The sequence below is a fragment of the Etheostoma spectabile genome, unplaced genomic scaffold (assembly GCF_008692095.1).
Source record: "Etheostoma spectabile isolate EspeVRDwgs_2016 unplaced genomic scaffold, UIUC_Espe_1.0 scaffold00018967, whole genome shotgun sequence".
NCBI classification, from domain to species: Eukaryota; Metazoa; Chordata; class Actinopteri; order Perciformes; family Percidae; genus Etheostoma; species Etheostoma spectabile.
This window is the reverse complement of record NW_022604595.1, coordinates 20,513-39,329: the sequence shown is the minus strand read 5'-3', so window position 1 is coordinate 39,329 and position 18,817 is coordinate 20,513. Positions and strand designations below refer to the sequence as shown.

The 18,817-nt window shown below is 40.5% G+C and overlaps 3 non-coding genes across 3 annotated transcripts; 2 read left to right on the top strand and 1 right to left on the bottom strand.

Moving 5' to 3' along the window:
• The first annotated feature begins 2,467 nt into the window (after positions 1-2,467).
• trnav-aac (transfer RNA valine (anticodon AAC)) lies at positions 2,468-2,539 on the top strand. Its single transcript has one exon. It is a non-coding gene; the product is annotated as a tRNA-Val (tRNA).
• A 1,920-nt stretch (positions 2,540-4,459) lies between these two features.
• On the bottom strand, positions 4,460-4,531 carry trnad-guc (transfer RNA aspartic acid (anticodon GUC)). The gene has a single exon. It is a non-coding gene; the product is annotated as a tRNA-Asp (tRNA).
• A 241-nt stretch (positions 4,532-4,772) lies between these two features.
• trnav-aac (transfer RNA valine (anticodon AAC)) lies at positions 4,773-4,845 on the top strand. Its single transcript has one exon. It is a non-coding gene; the product is annotated as a tRNA-Val (tRNA).
• Positions 4,846-18,817: the final 13,972 nt, after the last annotated feature.

The window sequence follows — 18,817 nt, the reverse complement described above, 5'->3', positions numbered from 1 at the left end:
GTGTTCAAATCACGTCAGGGTCAATGTTGATGGGTGCAGTAGCTCAATATGTGGTGGTTGGGTGTCCTCCCCCAGCAATAATTTGAACCATCAACGTTCATTCCGTATTAATTAGACTTTTATGCCCAATTTACAAATACATCTAATACCTATACCTGAAACACCAACACACATTTACACCGAAACACCTGAATCACTACAGACACCTGAACCCATCAAACACATTAAACACCTGAAACATCAAACACCTGAACACATCAAACACATCAATCACCTAAACACATCAAACACCTGAATCACATATACACCCGAAACACATCAATTCAAAACATGTGAGGGTCAAAAGCTGATGGGTGGCAGTAGCTCAATATGTGGTAATTGGGTGTCCTCCCCCACCAAGGATTTCAGCATCAAAGGCACATCAATCATGTGAAATACATAAAACACTCCTCGTTTTAGTTACAGAGTGAGGAATCACACTTCTCTCCATCTTTGTTGAGAGTTGCACAAGCGCAGTACCTAGGTAAGGATTACAGCCATCAGGAGCAGAGTATAGGCTGGACTACAGTAAGCTGTTTGGAATCATGTTTTTTCTGTGGAGATTCATGATCCCTAATACCTTTCTAAACCACTTACCCTGGTCCCTGACCCCTGACCCCAGAGCTGGTAGCTCTGTTCCTTGGCGGAGCCGTTGGGCCCCCTGCTCTGGCTGGCTGGAGCTCAGAGGCTTCAGGTGAGGAGGCCTCAAAGACCACTGCTTTTGCAGCATCTGGTCCTAGTCTTCTGGAAGCGAGCCTCCAAACAAGCTGCTTTCGCAGCGCCTACTCTCTGCTGCCGAAGCTTCTGGCCTCCACTGCCCGAGCAGAACCCTGAACTTAAGACTCAACACGGCTTGTACATATAAGTTCTCTATGGACGTTTTGTGACCTCACTCATGACGTCATCATGAACTCACAGCTGATTGGTCAGTAGTTCTTTTGATGTATTTAAGAATGCTGTGATGGTCATACACCCGTGGACAATTCCAGTCTAAAGACTTTTCTCATTTTATTTTTATTTATTTTTTGAGGGATGAAACAAATACATGTAAAAATGTATGAGAATACCATCACACTAAAATGTGTAATTAATTTAACGTGTATAGAGCAACATTTTCAAATGTAATTGGTAAATATTATATTTGATTATAAGCTTTGATAGCAGGATCATTCTCATACTTTTGTAAAACCTTTGTCTTTCTTGGAGTATATCCCTATTACATTCTTAAAAAATGTTCCATCTTTGCTATGGTTGGGCCTCGTATCCAAACTACTCTGGCAGATGATACTAGTGTCGATTTAGCCTTGGGAAATAATTAGCAGCTGGTAGATAGATCTCCCCATCGGGAAATAACCCCAGTCTTCCGTGTGAGAGCGAGGCGACCATCCAAAGTTTCAGTAGTATTGTGGTTTTTGTGTTGGAACAAGTTGCACTGTTTGAAATAAGCTTTTGATATACGAACGTCTTCACTTGGGACAGCAATTGACTCCGAACGCAATGGGAAAATCCTGAGCTTTGAGATTTGGAGGGGCTGACTTTGATTCCAAATGCTTGACACTGGACTTCAATCTGCCCCAGTGGGCGCTGTAGATCACTGTTTTGATGAAGCCCACAGAACAACATACTGGAAAGAGCAGAAGAGGAATTATAAGGTGCCCGGACTTGAAACTCTCCCACCTTCTGCTGCCCCTTGTGAGGTGCTGTTCATGTCCAGTAGATATGCTTTTTCCATTGCTTGACGATATCCCCTTTAGGTCAGGAGTTCTCCTCCCATGCTGAACACAGCCTGAGCCAAGGCACGCTTTCCCCCCTGTGATTCACCCCAGTGGGGGCTGTAGATCAATGCCTGATAAAGCCAAGAACCACATAGTCTGCAAAGAGCATAAATGGAATTCCAAGGTGCTAGACTTGAACTCTCTCGCAACTCCTGCGGCACCTTGTGACGTTTTGTTCACGTCCAGGAGTTGTGCTCTTTCAATCGCTTGAAAATATTCCCTTTAGGATCAGGAGTTCTCCTCCCATGCTGAACACAGCTTGAGCCAAGGCCCCTTTCCCGAGAGTGTCCCACGCGTTCGCCGGGACTTCCTCGAGGCCTTGCATTGGTTAGCTGGTAGAAAAATCTCCCCCGTCGGGGAATCGAACCCCGATCTTCCGCGTGACGGCGGAGATACTGTCCATTATACTAACGAGGAATGCCCAAGCTTAATATTTGCACATCACGAAATAGGTTGGCGCTATTCCAACATTCAGACCACAGTCAATGCATGTAGAAATATTTAGGTTTACTACATATTTGCTATCATTCAAATCATGACAAAGCATCTGTGACTGATCTAGTTTAAAATCTCTATTTTGTAGCTTTTTGAACATTGCAGTCAAATAAAAATGGTGCATTTTCCCACAAATTGCAAAATAATGCTTTTCGTCAGTTTCCGTAGTGTAGTGTTTATCACGTTCGCCTAACACGCGAAGGTCCCCTGTTCGAAACAGGGCGGAAACACAGTTCTTTGTTGGTTTTGACTTCGCACAATCAACTCTGCAAAGTTAAACTCTCCATGACATCACGGAAAAATCTCCCTGACGTGAATCGTGGCCAGGCCTGCCGAAGTTTCCCCAGTGCAGTAGTCATCACATTCAGAGATTAAGGATATCCTGTCGAAAATTGATGCAGAAAAACTAGTCCACGCATTTGTTACTTCTAAGCTGGATTACTCCAATTCTTTATTATCTGGTTTCTTAAAAGACCATAAATTCTTCAGCTGATCCAGAATGCTGCAGCACGTGTTCTGATAGGAACCAGAAAAGAGATCACATCTCTCCTGGTTTGGCTTCTCTGCATTGGCTTCCTGTAAATCCAGAATAGATTTAAAATCCTTCTTCTCACCTACAAAGCGCTTCATGTTCAAGCACCATCTTATCTTAAGAGCTCATTGTACCTTATTACCCCACCAGAGCACTGCGCTCCCAGAATGCAGGGTTCCTTGTGGTTCCTAAAGTCTCCAAAAGTAGAATGGGAGCCAGAGTGTTCAGCTATCAAGCTCCTCACCAGGTTCCCGTTTGGGTTCAGAGGCAGACACCATATCCACATTTAAGAGTAGGCTTGAGACTTTCCTCTTGATGAAGCTTATAGGTAGTTCTGGTTCAGTTTTTCCTTGCCTCTTTCGCCTAGTGCTTGCTCTTGGTGGGAATTTTCCGGTTTCTGTAAATAACATCACAGAAGATGGTCTGGACCTGCTCTTTTATGAAAAGCGCAATGAGATAAGTGTGTTGTGATTTGGCGCTATATAAATAAATTGAATTGAATTAAATTACCTGAACCTCAACTTCCTAGCCTCATAGTTGATGTTTTACATTCTTGGATCCGTCTTAGGTTCCTGCTGTCTGCCTACGTTCCTGGATCCTGAAGTAGGCGATCATATCGTCACTGAAAACATATCTTTGATAGCAGGATCATTCTCAATCCTTTTGTAAAACCTTTGTCTTTCTTGGAGTATATCCACTATAATACATTCTTAAAAAATGTCATATCTTTTGCTATGGTTGGGCCTCGTATCCAAACTACTCTGGCAGATGATACTAGTGTCGATTTAGCCTTGGGAAATAATTAGCAGCTGGTAGACAGATCTCCCCATCGGGAAATAAAACCCCAGTCTTCCGTGGTGAGAGGCGGAGGCGACCATCCAAAGTTTCAGTAGTATTGTGGTTTTTGTGTTGGAACAAGTTGCACTGTTTGAAATAAGCTTTTGAGATACAGAACGTCTTCACTTGGGACAGCAATTGACTCCCAACCCGATGGAGAAATCCTGAGCTTTGAGATTTGGAGGGGCTGACTTTGATTACGAATGCTTGACACTCGGACTCTCATCCTCCGTGCCCGGTGTAGATCACTGTTTGATGAAGCCCACAGAACAACATAATCTGGAAAGAGCAGAAGAGGAATTATAAGGTGCCCAGACTTGACACTCTCCCACCTTCTGCTGCGCCTTGTGAGGTGCTGTTCATGTCCAGTAGATATGCTTTTTCCATCGCTTGACGATATTCCCATTTAGGGTCAGGAGTTCTCCTCCCATGCTGAACACAGCCTGAGCCAAGGCAACGCTTTCCCCCTCATGATTCACCCCAGTGGAAGCTGTAGATCAATGCCTGATAAAGCCAAATGAACCACATAGTCTGCAAAGAGCATAAATGGAATTCCAAGGTGGCTAGACTTGACACTCTCCCCACTCCTGCGGCACCTTGTGACGTTTTGTTCACGTCCAGGAGTTGTGCTCTTTCAATCGCTTGAAAACATTCCCATTTAGGATCAGGAGTTCTCCTTCCATGCTGAACACAGCTTGAGCCAAGGCCCACTTTCCCGAGTAGTCCCACGCGTTCGCCGGGACTTCCTCGAGGCCTTGCATTGGTTAGCTGGTAGAAAAATCTCCCCGTCGGGGAATCGAACCCCGATCTTCCGCGTGACAGGCGGAGATACTGTCCATTATACTAACGAGGAATGCCCAAGCTTAAATTTTGGCACATCAAGAAATAGGTGGCGCTATTCCAACATTCAGACCACAGTCAATGCATGTAGAAATATTTAGGTTTACTACATATTTGCTATCATTCAAATCCATGACAAAGCATCTGTGACTGAATCTAGTTTAAAAACTCTATTTTGTAGCTTTTTGAACATTTGCAGTAAAATAAAAATGGTGCATTTTCCCACAAATATGCAAAATAAATGCATTTCGTCAGTTTCCGTAGTGTAGTGGTTATCACGTTTGCCTAACACGCGAAAGGTCCCCTGTTCGAAACAGGGCGGAAACACATTTCTTTGTTTGTATTGACTTCGCACAATCAAACTCTGCGAAGTTAAACTCTCTATGACATTCACGGAAAATCTCCCTGACGTGAAATCGTGGCCAGGCCTGCCGAAGTTTCCCCAGTGCAGTAGTCATCACATTCAGAGATTCAGGAGTATCCTGTCGAAAATTGATGCAGAAAACTAGTCCACGCATTTGTTACTTCTAAGCTGGATTACTCCAGTTCTTTATTATCAGGTTGCTTAAAAGAGTCCATAAAGATTCTTCAGCTGATCCAGAATGCTGCAGCACGTGTTCTGATAGGAACCAGAAAAAGAGATCACATCTCTCCTGGTTTGGCTTCTCTGCATTGGCTTCCTGTAAAATCCAGAATAGAATTTAAAATCCTTCTTCTCACCTACAAAGCTCTTCATGTTCAAGCACCATCTTATCTTAAAGAGCTCATTGTACCTTATTACCCCACCAGAGCACTGCGCTCCCAGAATGCAGGGTTCCTTGTGGTTCCTAAAGTCTCCAAAAGTCGAATGGGAGCCAGAGTGTTCAGCTATCAAGCTCCTCACCGGGTTCCCGTTTGGGTTCAGGAGGCAGACACCATCTCCACATTTAAGAGTAGGCTTGAGACTTTCCTCTTTGATGAAGCTTAAAGGTAGTTCTGGCTCAGTTTTTCCTTGCCTCTTTCGCCTAGTGCTTGCTCTTGGTGGGAATTTTCCGGTTTCTGTAAATAACATCACAGAAGATGGTCTGGACCTGCTCTTTTATGAAAAGCCCAATGAGATAAGTGTTGTTGTGATTTGGCGTTATATAAATAAAATTGAATTGAATTAAATTACCTGAACCTCAACTTCCTAGCCTCATAGTTGATGTTTTACATTCTTGGATCCGTCTTAGGTTCCTGCTGTCTGCCTACGTTCCTGGATCCTGAAGTAGGTGATCATATCGTCACTGAAAACATATCTTTGATAGCAGGATCATTCTCAATCCTTTTGTAAAACCTTTGTCTTTCTTGGAGTATATCCACTATAATACATTCTTAAAAAATGTCATATCTTTTGCTATGGTTGGGCCTCGTATCCAAACTACTCTGGCAGATGATACTAGTGTCGATTTAGCCTTGGGAAATAATTAGCAGCTGGTAGACAGATCTCCCCATCGGGAAATAAAACCCCAGTCTTCCGTGGGAGAGGCGGAGGCGACCATCCAAAGTTTCAGTAGTATTGTGATTTTTGTGTTGGAACAAGTTGCACTGTTTGAAATAAGCTTTTGAGATACAAGAACGTCTTCACTTGGGACAGCAATTGACTCCCAACCCGATGGGAGAAATCCTGAGCTTTGAGATTTGGAGGGGCTGACTTTGATTCCGAATGCTTGACACTGGACTTCAATCTGCCCCAGTGGGTGCTGTAGATCACTGTTTGATGAAGCCCACTGAACAACATAATCTGGAAAGAGCAGAAGAGGAATTATAAGGTGCCCAGACTTGACACTCTCCCAAGTTGATGTGTATATGCATTTATTAAAAAGAAGTTGATGTCATAATGAATTGTGATGATGACATAATGAATAGTGATGATGACATAATGAATGGTGATGATATCGTAAAAAGAAAGTTGATGTGTATATACATTTATTAAAAAGAAAGATGATGTCATAATGAATGGTGATGATAAATCTAAAAGAATGTTGATGTGTTTATGCATTAATCTAAAAGAAAGTTGATGTGTATATTAGGGGTGATACGAGTATCCGGCTGAAACGAGTATCCGGTACGGATAAAGCACTTTTGCCGAGTACAAGTATTATCCGAGTAATATGAGTCAATATCCGTGCTCGGATTGAATAGAACTCCTCAACTGGCCGCGCAGCGTTCTGTGATAATCACAGCGCCCCCCCCCCCCCGCCTACAAACACGCTCAGCTCTCTCACACACACAGAACAAGGAGAAATGCGCTCCCTCGGCCTCTCTCTCTCTCTCTCTCCCGCTCCGTCAGGCAGGCAGTCGGGTCTGCGGATCTGTTCCGTTAACGTTTAGGGTTTCTTCAGCTTCAGGTTTGTTTTTAACTTCGGTTTGTAGTCCTTACATAGTAACCAGTAGATTTCTGGTGAACGTGGGGTTTGTAGTCCTTACATAGTAACCAGTAGATTTCTGGTGAACGTGGGGTTTGTAGTCCTTACATAGTAACCAGTAGATTTCTGGTGAACGTGGGGTATGTAGTCCTTACATAGTAACCAGTAGATTTCTGGTGAACGTGGGGTTTGTAGTCCTTACATAGTAACCAGTAGATTTCTGGTGAACGTGGGGTTTGTAGTCCTTACATAGTAACTAGTTTTCTGGTGAACGTGGGGTTTGTAGTCCTTACATAGTAACCAGTAGATTTCTGGTGAACGTGGGGTTTGTAGTCCTTACATAGTAACCAGTAGATTTCTGGTGAACGTGGGGTTTGTAGTCCTTACATAGTAACCAGTAGATTTCTGGTGAACGTGGGGTTTGTAGTCCTTACATAGTAACCAGTAGATTTCTGGTGAACATGGGGTTTGTAGTCCTTACATAGTAACCAGTAGATTTCTGGTGAACGTGGGGTTTGTAGTCCTTACATAGTAACCAGTAGATTTCTGGTGAACGTGGGGATTGTAGTCCTTACATGGTAACTAGTTTTCTGGTTAACGTGGGGTTTGTAGTCCTTACATAGTAACCAGTAGATTTCTGGTGAACGTGGGGTTTGTAGTCCTTACATAGTAACCAGTAGATTTCTGGTGAACGTGGGGTTTGTAGTCCTTACATAGTAACCAGTAGATTTCTGGTGAACGTGGGTTTGTAGTCCTTACATAGTAACCAGTAGATTTCTGGTGAACGTGGGGTTTGTAGTCCTTACATAGTAACCAGTAGATTTCTGGTGAACGTGGGGTTTGTAGTCCTTACATAGTAACTAGTTTTCTGGTGAACATGGGGTTTGTAGTCCTTACATAGTAACCAGTAGATTTCTGGTGAACGTGGGGTTTGTAGTCCTTACATAGTAACCAGTAGATTTCTGGTGAACGTGGGGTTTGTAGTCCTTACATAGTAACCAGTAGATTTCTGGTGAACGTGGGGTTTGTAGTCCTTACATAGTAACCAGTAGATTTCTGGTGAACATGGGGTTTGTAGTCCTTACATAGTAACCAGTAGATTTCTGGTGAACGTGGGGTTTGTAGTCCTTACATAGTAACCAGTAGATTTCTGGTGAACGTGGGGTTTGTAGTCCTTACATGGTAACTAGTTTTCTGGTTAACGTGGGGTTTGTAGTCCTTACATAGTAACCAGTAGATTTCTGGTGAACGTGGGGTTTGTAGACCTTACATAGTAACCAGTAGATTTCTGGTGAACGTGGGGTTTGTAGTCCTTACATAGTAACCAGTAGATTTCTGGTGAACGTGGGGTTTGTAGTCCTTACATAGTAACCAGTAGATTTCTGGTGAACGTGGGGTTTGTAGTCCTTACATAGTAACCAGTAGATTTCTGATGAACATGGGGTTTGTAGTCCTTACATAGTAACCAGTAGATTTCTGGTGAACGTGGGGTATGTAGTCCTTACATAGTAACCAGTAGATTTCTGGTGAACGTGGGGTTTGTAGTCCTTACATAGTAACCAGTAGATTTCTGGTGAACGTGGGGTTTGTAGTCCTTACATGGTAACTAGTTTTCTGGTTAACGTGGGGTTTGTAGTCCTTACATAGTAACCAGTAGATTTCTGGTGAACGTGGGGTTTGTAGTCCTTACATAGTAACCAGTAGATTTCTGGTGAACGTGGGGTTTGTAGTCCTTACATAGTAACCAGTAGATTTCTGGTGAACGTGGGGTTTGTAGTCCTTACATAGTAACCAGTAGATTTCTGGTGAACGTGGGGTTTGTAGTCCTTACATAGTAACCAGTAGATTTCTGGTGAACGTGGGTTTCAGACATGCTGCTTGTTTTAAATGCGACTCCAGTTGCGTGTCTGCCATCGGAGATTTTTTTTTTTTTTAACTGCCAGCTGCCCCCCCCCCCCCCCTCTCTCTCTCTGTCTCTCTCTTACTCACACACACACACACACACACACACACTAACACATACCTGGTGTCGAAATAAAAAAAATAAAAAAGAACCAAAAACAAAAAAAGTCACAATGATCATAAAAAAATTAAAAGTTAAAAAAAGAAAGTTATATTGAGTATGAAAACTCTTTTTCATTACATTTTACTTCATAATTGCAACCGCATGTGTTGTATTAATTGTTGCAAAACGTTCTGTATATAGTTCTGTCTGTTACCATGACAACACCATCGATCTGAAGCTCGATGCTGTCATGTAAATAGTTTTCAAATCAGCAATAAATATAAGAATTTCTGATCAACCCATATCAATTGCATGCTTAAAATAACATACCCGTTAATAAATGCATATACACATCAACTTTCTTTTTATTATATCATCACCATTCAATATTCATTATGTCATCAACACTATTCATTATGTCAGCAACTTTCTTTAATATTAATGCATATACACATCAACGTTCTTTGATATTAATGCATATACACATCAACTTTCTTTTTGATTAATTCATATACACATCAACTTTCTTTTATATTAATGCATATACTGATTAACTTAATTTTTGATTTATCATCACCATTCATTATGTCATCATCACTTTTCATTATGTCATCAACTTTCTTTTTAATAAATGCATATACAGATCAAATTTATTTTTAATGAATGCATATGCACATCAATTTTCTTTTATATTAATGCATATACACATCAAATTTCTTTTTTATTAATGCATATACTCATTAACTTAATTTTTTATTAATGCATAAACATATTAACTTTCTTTTAGATTAACGCATATACGCATCAAGTTTTTTTTAGATTTCTGCATGTACACATCAACTTTCTTTTAGATGTATGCATATACACATTATGTCATCATCACTATTCAATATGACATCAACTTTTTTTTATAGATTAATGCATGTACACGTTAACTTTCTTTTTATCACCATTCATTATGTCATCATCACTATTCATTATGTCATCAACTTTCTTTCATATTAATGCATATACACCTCAACATTCTTTGATATTAATGCATATACACCTCAACATTCTTTGATATTAATGCATGTACAAATCAACTTTCTATTCATTGCATCATCACCATTAATTATGATATCATCACTATTCATCCCTTCTCTCCAAAGCCAGGAGCATATCTGGCCATGTTCATCGCTCAAGCAAAGCCAGCAACAGATTACATGAGCTCCAAACACAGTAGAACCTCCCCCAGCACACGCTCATAACAGATGAAAAAACAAGGTGGAACAATACGTTCTACATGCTCCAGCGGCTGGTGGAGTAGCGCAGGGCTTGGCATTCTAACATGGGTAAAGATTCTACAATCATCTATCCAAATGAGTGGGGGTTAGCATCAGACATGCTCACTGTTCTTAGTCCTTTTGAGGAGGTCACACGGGCGCCCTCAAAACCCAGCGCCTCCATCTCTGAGGTCATCCCCCTCCTGGATGGCCCTGCGCCATCATCAGGTCACTGCATGCTGGTGAGGAATCTGAGGATGAATCAGATCAGTTCCTGGCTGGTGATGATGATCAGGATGCCACAGTGGGGCTGGGCCAAGATGTTGCGGCTGAGTCCAGGGAAAGGTTAGGCACAGCAGCAGGGAAACTGGCAGCCAATCTGAGCAAAGAACTAGGATGGCGTTTTGAACCAATTTTTGCAAACTCCACATTTCTGCTTGCAGCTCTCCTTGACCCCAGATATGAGGCCAGCTGTTTTCTGAGCGGGTTTTTATCACAGCTGGAAATGTGTTCAGTCCACAGCGTGCAAACTTAGATCCTAGCCATGTGGAACAACTGGTGTTCATTACAGTAATCATCACTATTCATTATGACATCAACTTTTTTTATAGATTATTGCATATACACATCAACTTTCTTTTTATTATATCATCACCATCATTATGTCATCATCACAATTCATTATGACATCAACTTTCTTTTTTATTAATGCATATACACATTAACTTCCTATTTTATTAAAGCATATACACATCAACTTTCTTTTTAATAAATGCATATACACATCAAATTTCTTTTTGATTAAAGCATATACACATTCATTATATCATCATCACTATTCATTTTAACATCAACTTTTTTATAGATTAATGCATATACACATCAATTTTCTTTTTATTATATCATCACTATTCATTATGTCATCATCACTATTCATTATGACATCAACTTTCTTTTATATTAATGCATATACACATCAACTTTCTTTTCATTAATGCATATACTCATAAAATTAATTTTTGATTAATGCAAATACATATCAACTCTCTTTTAAATAAATGCATATACACATCAACTTTGTTTTATATTAATGCATATACACATTAACTTTCTTTTTTATTAATGCATATACACATCAACTTTCTTTTATATTACAGTTTTTTACAATTGCTATGACAGATTTTTCAATACATTTAACAAGTTTCCTAAACTCTTAACACACCAACACACACAAAACACACAACTGGCAAAACAGTAAATTTCATGCTCAAAATCACACATTGTAAACTAAACTCCAAAACTAATTTTCTAAATACAATAATACACTAACACTACACACTATGTCTAACAAAAAACTGCAAACATGTTTCAAAATCAAATAATTATTCCAAACACTAACACATGTTCTCCTCCAACAGGAACATTTAGTCAATCATAACACAATGACAAAAGAAAACACTATCATCAGCTGACATTACAAAAACTTCTTTATTTTAGATGTGTCAGGTATGCCCTTACACAATAGACAGGATATTGTATTGATCATGGATTGTGTTTTGCACATGCATTTTGTTTCTTTTGTTGAAGAAATTCAATACAAAAAAATGAATGACTATCTCAGAGTAGCTTTATAGAATGTACAGTTTTTGAAAAAAAAGAAAGAGACAGAATTGCTGCACAGAAGACTTTATTTGCTGATTTGATGTTGGCTCCTCTCCGGCCCGGCACGGTAACTGGGGCCCTTTTTCCAATTAGGTTTCTCCCACGGCGACGCCTTTTCGCCAAGTTGAAGCCAGCCTCGTCAACATAGATAATTTCATGTGGGACTTGATTGGCCTCCATCTCAATGACTCTCTGAAAGTAATTAGACACAGTGTATGTGACTGCTGTGCTGTACTGTATATCTACTGTATGTCCTCATGTACTCCAGGTTTATAGAGTAGTTTACAGTAATGACTGTATTGCATAACCTTACCTGGACGTATTGGTGACGGAGTTCTTTGATGCGTTCAGTGTTCCTTTCAAAAGGAACTTTCTATAGTTGTTTCATTCGGACTCTGTGTTAAGCTAGAGTCCGAGAAATGGATGTTATGCTGATTGCTGCAATGTTCCCAAAGACAAGGTTGTCCTCTACAACTCTGGACTGAATGTCCTTCAGTTTCATTTCATTGTCAGCAATCACCATGTTGACAATAGCAAGTTCCTGTTCTTCATCCAGGAGCTTTCCTCTTCCCCTGAGGGAGGTAGACATTGATCCTTAGAGAGACACAATGCAGTTACATATGAGACCAGAGGCATAAAGTCACTCTAATACTGTAAGTGGTCATTTTACAGTATTTACACTTTGATGTAGGAGAAGCAATATCCTACCTGTTGGTTTCTCTGAAAACACGGACAAAAGATGCCACTGTGTCCTGGCTGATATTTGGCTGTACTCGTTCACCAGCCTCTCTGTATGCTAGCCCGTGGTTTATGACATGGTCAACGATAGTAGGTCTTGTTTGATCAGTTACCCTAGTTCTGGTCCTTCTTTGAGCGCCACCATGCATTCTAACTCCTCTTCCTCTACCTTGCCCCACTCCTCTCCCTTGTCCTGGTACTCGTCTTCCTCGCCCTCGTGCAGGCATTTCCTTCTTTCTTTCTTTCTTTCTTTCTTTCTTTGTGTTGATCTATATTGTTCCTTTTCCACCCAAGACCAGCCCAAAAAATTCACTATATGAATAGTTGTTCACCTTGACTTAAGCCTGTAAGGTTAGGTTTAGAACATGGTGTTATCTGTTCTGACATACAGTGTTAAAGCACTGGTAAATTTGGCTGTGAAAATCTGTTGTTTTGGTCTTGTTTGAGCTTGTGTGTAAAGGAGTTTAAGCATTTTAAATTTGTGTTAATTGTATGCATTATGTGTTAAAGCAACCAGAAATATGTTAATAGTATACAGTGGTGTGAAAAAGTGTTTGCCCCCTTTCCTCATTTCCTGTTTCTTTGCATGTTTGTCACACTTAAGTGTTTCGGAACATCAAACCAATTAAACAATAGTCAAGGACAACACAAGTAAACACAAAATGCAATTTGTAAATGAAGGTGTTTATTATTAAAGGTGAAAAAAAATCCAAACCATCATGGCCCTGTGTGAAAAAGTGATTGCCCCCCTTGTTAAAACATACTATAACTGTGGTTGTCCACACCTGAGTTCAATTTCTCTAGCCACACCCAGGCCTGATTATTGCCACACCTGTTCACAATCAAGGCATCACTTAAATAGGAGCTGCTTGACACAGTAAGGTCCACCAGAAGATCCTTAAAAGCTACACATCATGCCGAGACCCAAAGAAATTCAGGAACAATTGAGAAAGAAAGTAATTGAGATCTATCAGTCTGGAAAGGGTTATGAAGCCATTTCCAAAGCTTTGGGAATCCAGCGAACCACAGTGAGAGCCATTATCCACAAATGGCGAAGACATGGAACAGTGGTGAACCTTCCCAGGAGTGGCCGGCTGCCCAAAATTACCCCAAGAGCGCAGCGACAACTCATCCAAGAGGTCACAAAAGACCCCACAACAACGTCCAAAGAACTGCAGGCCTCACTTGCCTCAGTTAAAGTCAGCGTTCATGCCTCCACCATCAGGAAAAGACTGGGCAAAAATGGCCTGCATGGCAGAGTTCCAAGGAGAAAACCACTGCTGAGCAAAAAGAACATCAAAGCTCGTCTCAATTTCTCCACAACATATCTTGATGATCCCCAAGACTTTGGGACAACATTCTGTGGACCGATGAGACAAAAGTGGAACTCTTTGGAAGGTGTGTGTCCAAGTATATCTGGCGTAGAAGGAACACTGCATTTCAAAAGAGAACATTATACCAACAGTAAATATGTGGTGGTGGTAGTGTGATGGTCTGGGGCTGTTTTGCTGCTTCAGGACCTGGAAGACTTGCCGTGATACAAGGAACTATGAATTCTGCTGTCTACCAAGAGATCCTGAAGGAGAATGTCCGACCATCTGTTCGTGTACTCAACGAACTTGGGTTCTGCAGCAGGACAATGATCCTAAACACACCAGCAAGTCCACCACCGAATGGCTGAAGGAAAAACAAAATGAAGACTTTGGAGTAGCCTAGCAAAGTCCTGACCTGATCCTATTGAGATGTTGTGGTATGACCTAAAAAGGTCGTTCATGCTGGAAAACCCTCTAATGTAACTGAATAGGACAATTCTGCAAAGATGAGTGGGCCAACATTCCTCCAGGACGCTGTGAAAGCCTCATTGCACGTTATCGCAAACGCTTGGTTGCAGTTGTTGCTGCTAAGGGGGCCCAACCAGTTATTAGGTTTAGGGGGCAATCACTTTTTCACACAGGGCCATGATGGTTTGGATTTTTTTTTCACCTTTAATAATAAACACCTTCATTTACAAATTGCATTTTGTGTTTACTTGTGTTGTCCTTGACTATTGTTTAAATTGGTTTGATGTTCCGAAACACTTAAGTGTGACAAACATGCAAAGGAACAGGAAATGAGGAAGGGGGCAAACACTTTTTCATACCACTGTAGCTTACACATGCGGATGTGGTGCTTACTGAGTTAAGAGTTTTGGAAAATTGTTAAAAGTATTGAAAAATCTGTCATAGCAATTGTAAAAAACTGTAATATCAAATAAAGTTGATGTGTATATGCATTAATCAAAAAGAAAGTTGATGTGTATATGCATTAATGTCAAAGAATGTTGGTGGTATATGGATTAATATCAATGAAAGTTGATGTGAATCTAAATTAATCTAAAAGAAAGTTGATGACTTAATGAATAATGATGACATAATGAATAGTGATGATGACATAATGAATGTGTATATGCATTAATCAAAAAGAAATTTGATGTGTATATGCATTAATGAAAAAAAAGGTTATGTATATATGCAGAAATCAAAAAAAAAACTATGCGTATATGCGTTAATCTAAAAGAAAGTTGATGTATGTATGCATTAATCAAAAATTAATTTGATGAGTATACGCAATAATCAAAAAGAAAGTTGATGTGTATATGCATTGATATAAAAGAAAGTTGATGTGTATTTGCTTTGATCTAAAAGAAAGTTGATGACATAATGAATTTTAATGATGACATAATGAATGGTGATGATATAATAAAAAGAAAGTTGATATGTACATGCATTAATCTATGAAAAAAGTTGATGTCATAATGAATAGTGATGATGACATAATGAATGTGTATGTGCATTGATCAAAAGGAAATTTGATGTGTATATGCATTTATTAAAAAGAAAGTTGATGTGTTTATGCATTAATCTAAAAGAAAGTTGATGTCATAATGAATTTTGATGATGACAAAAGGAATGGTGATGATATAATAAAAAAGTTGATGTGTGTATGCATAAATCTTAAGAAAGTTGATCAGTATATGTATTTATTAAAAAGAAAATTAATGTGTTTATGCATTAATGCAAAAGAAAGTTAATGTGTATATGAATTAATGAAAAAGAAAGTTGATGTCATAATGAATTGTGATGATGTCATAATGAATAGTGATGAAAATGAATAAAGATTAAAAAGAAAGTTGATGTGTGTATGCATTAATCAAAAAGAAATTTGATTTGTATTTGCATTAATCAAAAAGAAAGTTGTTGTGTATATGCATTAATCTAAAAAAATGTTGTGTATATGCATTAATCTAAAAAAAATGTTGATGTGTATATGCATTAATCTAAAAGAAAGTTGATGTGTATATGCATTATTATAAAAGAAAGTTGATGTGTATATGCATTAATCTAAAAGAAAGTTGATGTGTATATGCATAATATTATGGGTCCGCTGTCTTCTGTGTTGTTGTTTGTCTGTCTGTGTTCCATCGGCCGCCAGAGGGCGCTCCTCCTAGATTCCATGAGAGGCGTGTCTACTCATCCCCTCCTCCGTCTTACTACACAGCTGAGCATCATCATCATTACCACTCCATCCATACTTAAACCTTGGCCGACCACCTCTTCGGCGCCAGTTCGTTACCTACATTCCCGTGGTAACTGGTCCTGTACTAAGCTTGTTGGTATTCCTTTACCTTGAATATGCACCTACCTTGTGTTTCTGCCACAACGTTTGTGTTCCGTCTCGTCGTCTGTCTTGGATCTCCTTCATCTCCCACGTCACCTTCCGTGTCTGGATTGTTTGTGTGTTTGTTTTTGTGTTGGTTATTCTGTTCCCTCAGAATTAAACCCATTACTGTGTACATCACTCCCTCTTGTGGTCGTTCTGTGTCCGGGTCCTACACCTCACCTAACACATAAATCTAAAAGAAAGTTGATGTGTATATGCATTAATCTAAAAGAGAGATGTTTTTTATATGCGTAAATTAAAAAGAAAGTTATTGTGTATATGCATTAATATCAAAGAAAGTTGATGTGTATATGCAGTAATATCAAAGAATGTTGATGGTATATGGATTAATATCAATGAAAGTTGATGTGTTTATGCTTTACCGTCTTCAAGCCCTGCTGACATCGTCCCAACAAATCTATTTTTGAAAATATTTGATATCGTCGGCCCCTGGGTGGAAAATATAATTAACCTGTCACTTAAATCTGGCACAGTTCCAAATTACTTCAAACACGCAGTGGTAAATCCGGTCCTTAAAAAGCCCAATCTTGACCCTTCAGAACCCAAAAACTACAGGCCCATATCTAAACTTCCATTTATCTCCAAAATCTTGGAAAAAGTAGTTGCATGCCAGCTGACCTCCTTTATGGAGCAGCACAACTTGTTTGATACTTTTCAATCTGGCTTTCGAAAATCTCACTCCACTGAAACAGCCCTAATCAAAGTCTCTAGTGATGTGATGATGACAGCAGACTCCGGCCGCTACACTGTACTTGTACTTCTTGATTTGACATCGGCTTTTGACACTGTGGATCACGGTATATTGATCAATAGGCTCCACAATGAGATGGGACTATCAGGATCTGTCCTTCAGTGGTTCTCATCCTATATTTGTGACAGAACCTTCAATCTTGCTGTAAATAATGTTCAGTCTGATGTGACAAATTTGTCTTGCGGAGTGGCACAGGGTTCAGTTTTGGGCCCTATTTGTTCTTACTGTAAATTTGCCACTTGGTCAAATTATCCGCTGTTTCAAAGATTTTCATACCACTTCTACGCTGACGATGTTCAGCTGTATTGTTCTTTTAATGATGCTGAATTTCACCGTTTGCCTCTGTTTCTAGAGTGTGTGCCCTCCATCAAAGACTGGCTAGCCACAAACTATTTACAGATAAATTCAAACAAGACTGAAATGTTGATTTTTGCCCCAAACCATAAGATCCCGCTTATCAAACAGCAGCTTGGTTCCCTGGGCCCTTCTGTCAAATCCAGCCTCAGAAACCTGGGGGTTGTGTTTGACCAGGCCATGTCCCTGGAGACACACTCAAAACAGCTTGTTCAAAATTGTTCTTTTCACCTTAGGAACATCTCTAAAATTTGCAAAATGTTGTCAAAGAAGGATCTGGAAATGATAATTCATGCTTTCATATCAACAAGACTTGACTACTGCAACGCTGTTTTTACCTGTTTGAATAAGTCTGCTTTAAACAAATTGCAATTTGTTCAAAATTCTGCTGCCAGACTTCTAACAAGTGCCCCTCGAAGGTCTCATATTACCCCTGTCTTGTTGGACCTCCACTGGCTCCCTGTAAAATTCAGGATTGATTTTAAGATTTTAGTGCTGACTTTCAGAGCCTTAAACGGTCAGGCCCCACATTACATCCTATATGAGCTACATGAGTGACAGCGGTCAGTGGTCCTGGACCTCGGAGCAGAATGGCTGCAGTCCCAGGGCTCTCCTCCTGCTGGTCTCTCTCATCAGGAGCATCCATGCAGGAGACCACCTCATCATCAGAAAGAAAGGGTCCTCTACACCTTCAAGCCCCCCAAGAACACCACCTCCTGCTGATCTCCAGGTCTGTTGGTGGGGAGAACCTGGTCCTGTGGAACACCTCTGACCTCTGGTCCAACCAGTCCTCAGTACCTGGACCCCTGAAACAACGACTGGTCAGCGTTGTGGAGACTTCTTCTTACACCATCACACACCTGACCCAGTCCGACTCCGGCCCATACCGAGAGGAGTGCTCCGGGCACCGTAACCCATGGCAACAACATCACTATCACGGTTTGTACTTCAATAGATGCGGACTTTATCAGAGCCAGACTCGGAGAAACAGTGGACCTGCCATGTGGGGGACCAGCTGGTAATCAGGACGTCCAGTGGTTCATACAGGACCCTGGATATGAGCAGGAGACATGGATCAGAGTTTTTGGGGACAAGACGACACCAGTGGTGGACGATATTGGAGGAAGATACCAAGTGGTGACAAACTCATCAGATCTTCGTGTTCCAACGTCACGGTAACAGACTTTAGACTGTACAGATGTCTGGGATGGACCAGCAGCGGTGTGTCGGCAGTTGGACTGTGCGGTTGTACCCAAAGTATAAGAGAATCTACCGCTCAGGGGAAAGACCGCCGTGTTGCCGTGCACCATCGCTGACTCCATGATGACTGATGAACAGCCCCCCACTGGTCTACTCGATCTCCCCGTGACCCAGGACTACTGAACCAGACTGATCCTTCAGTAGACCAGAACTACTC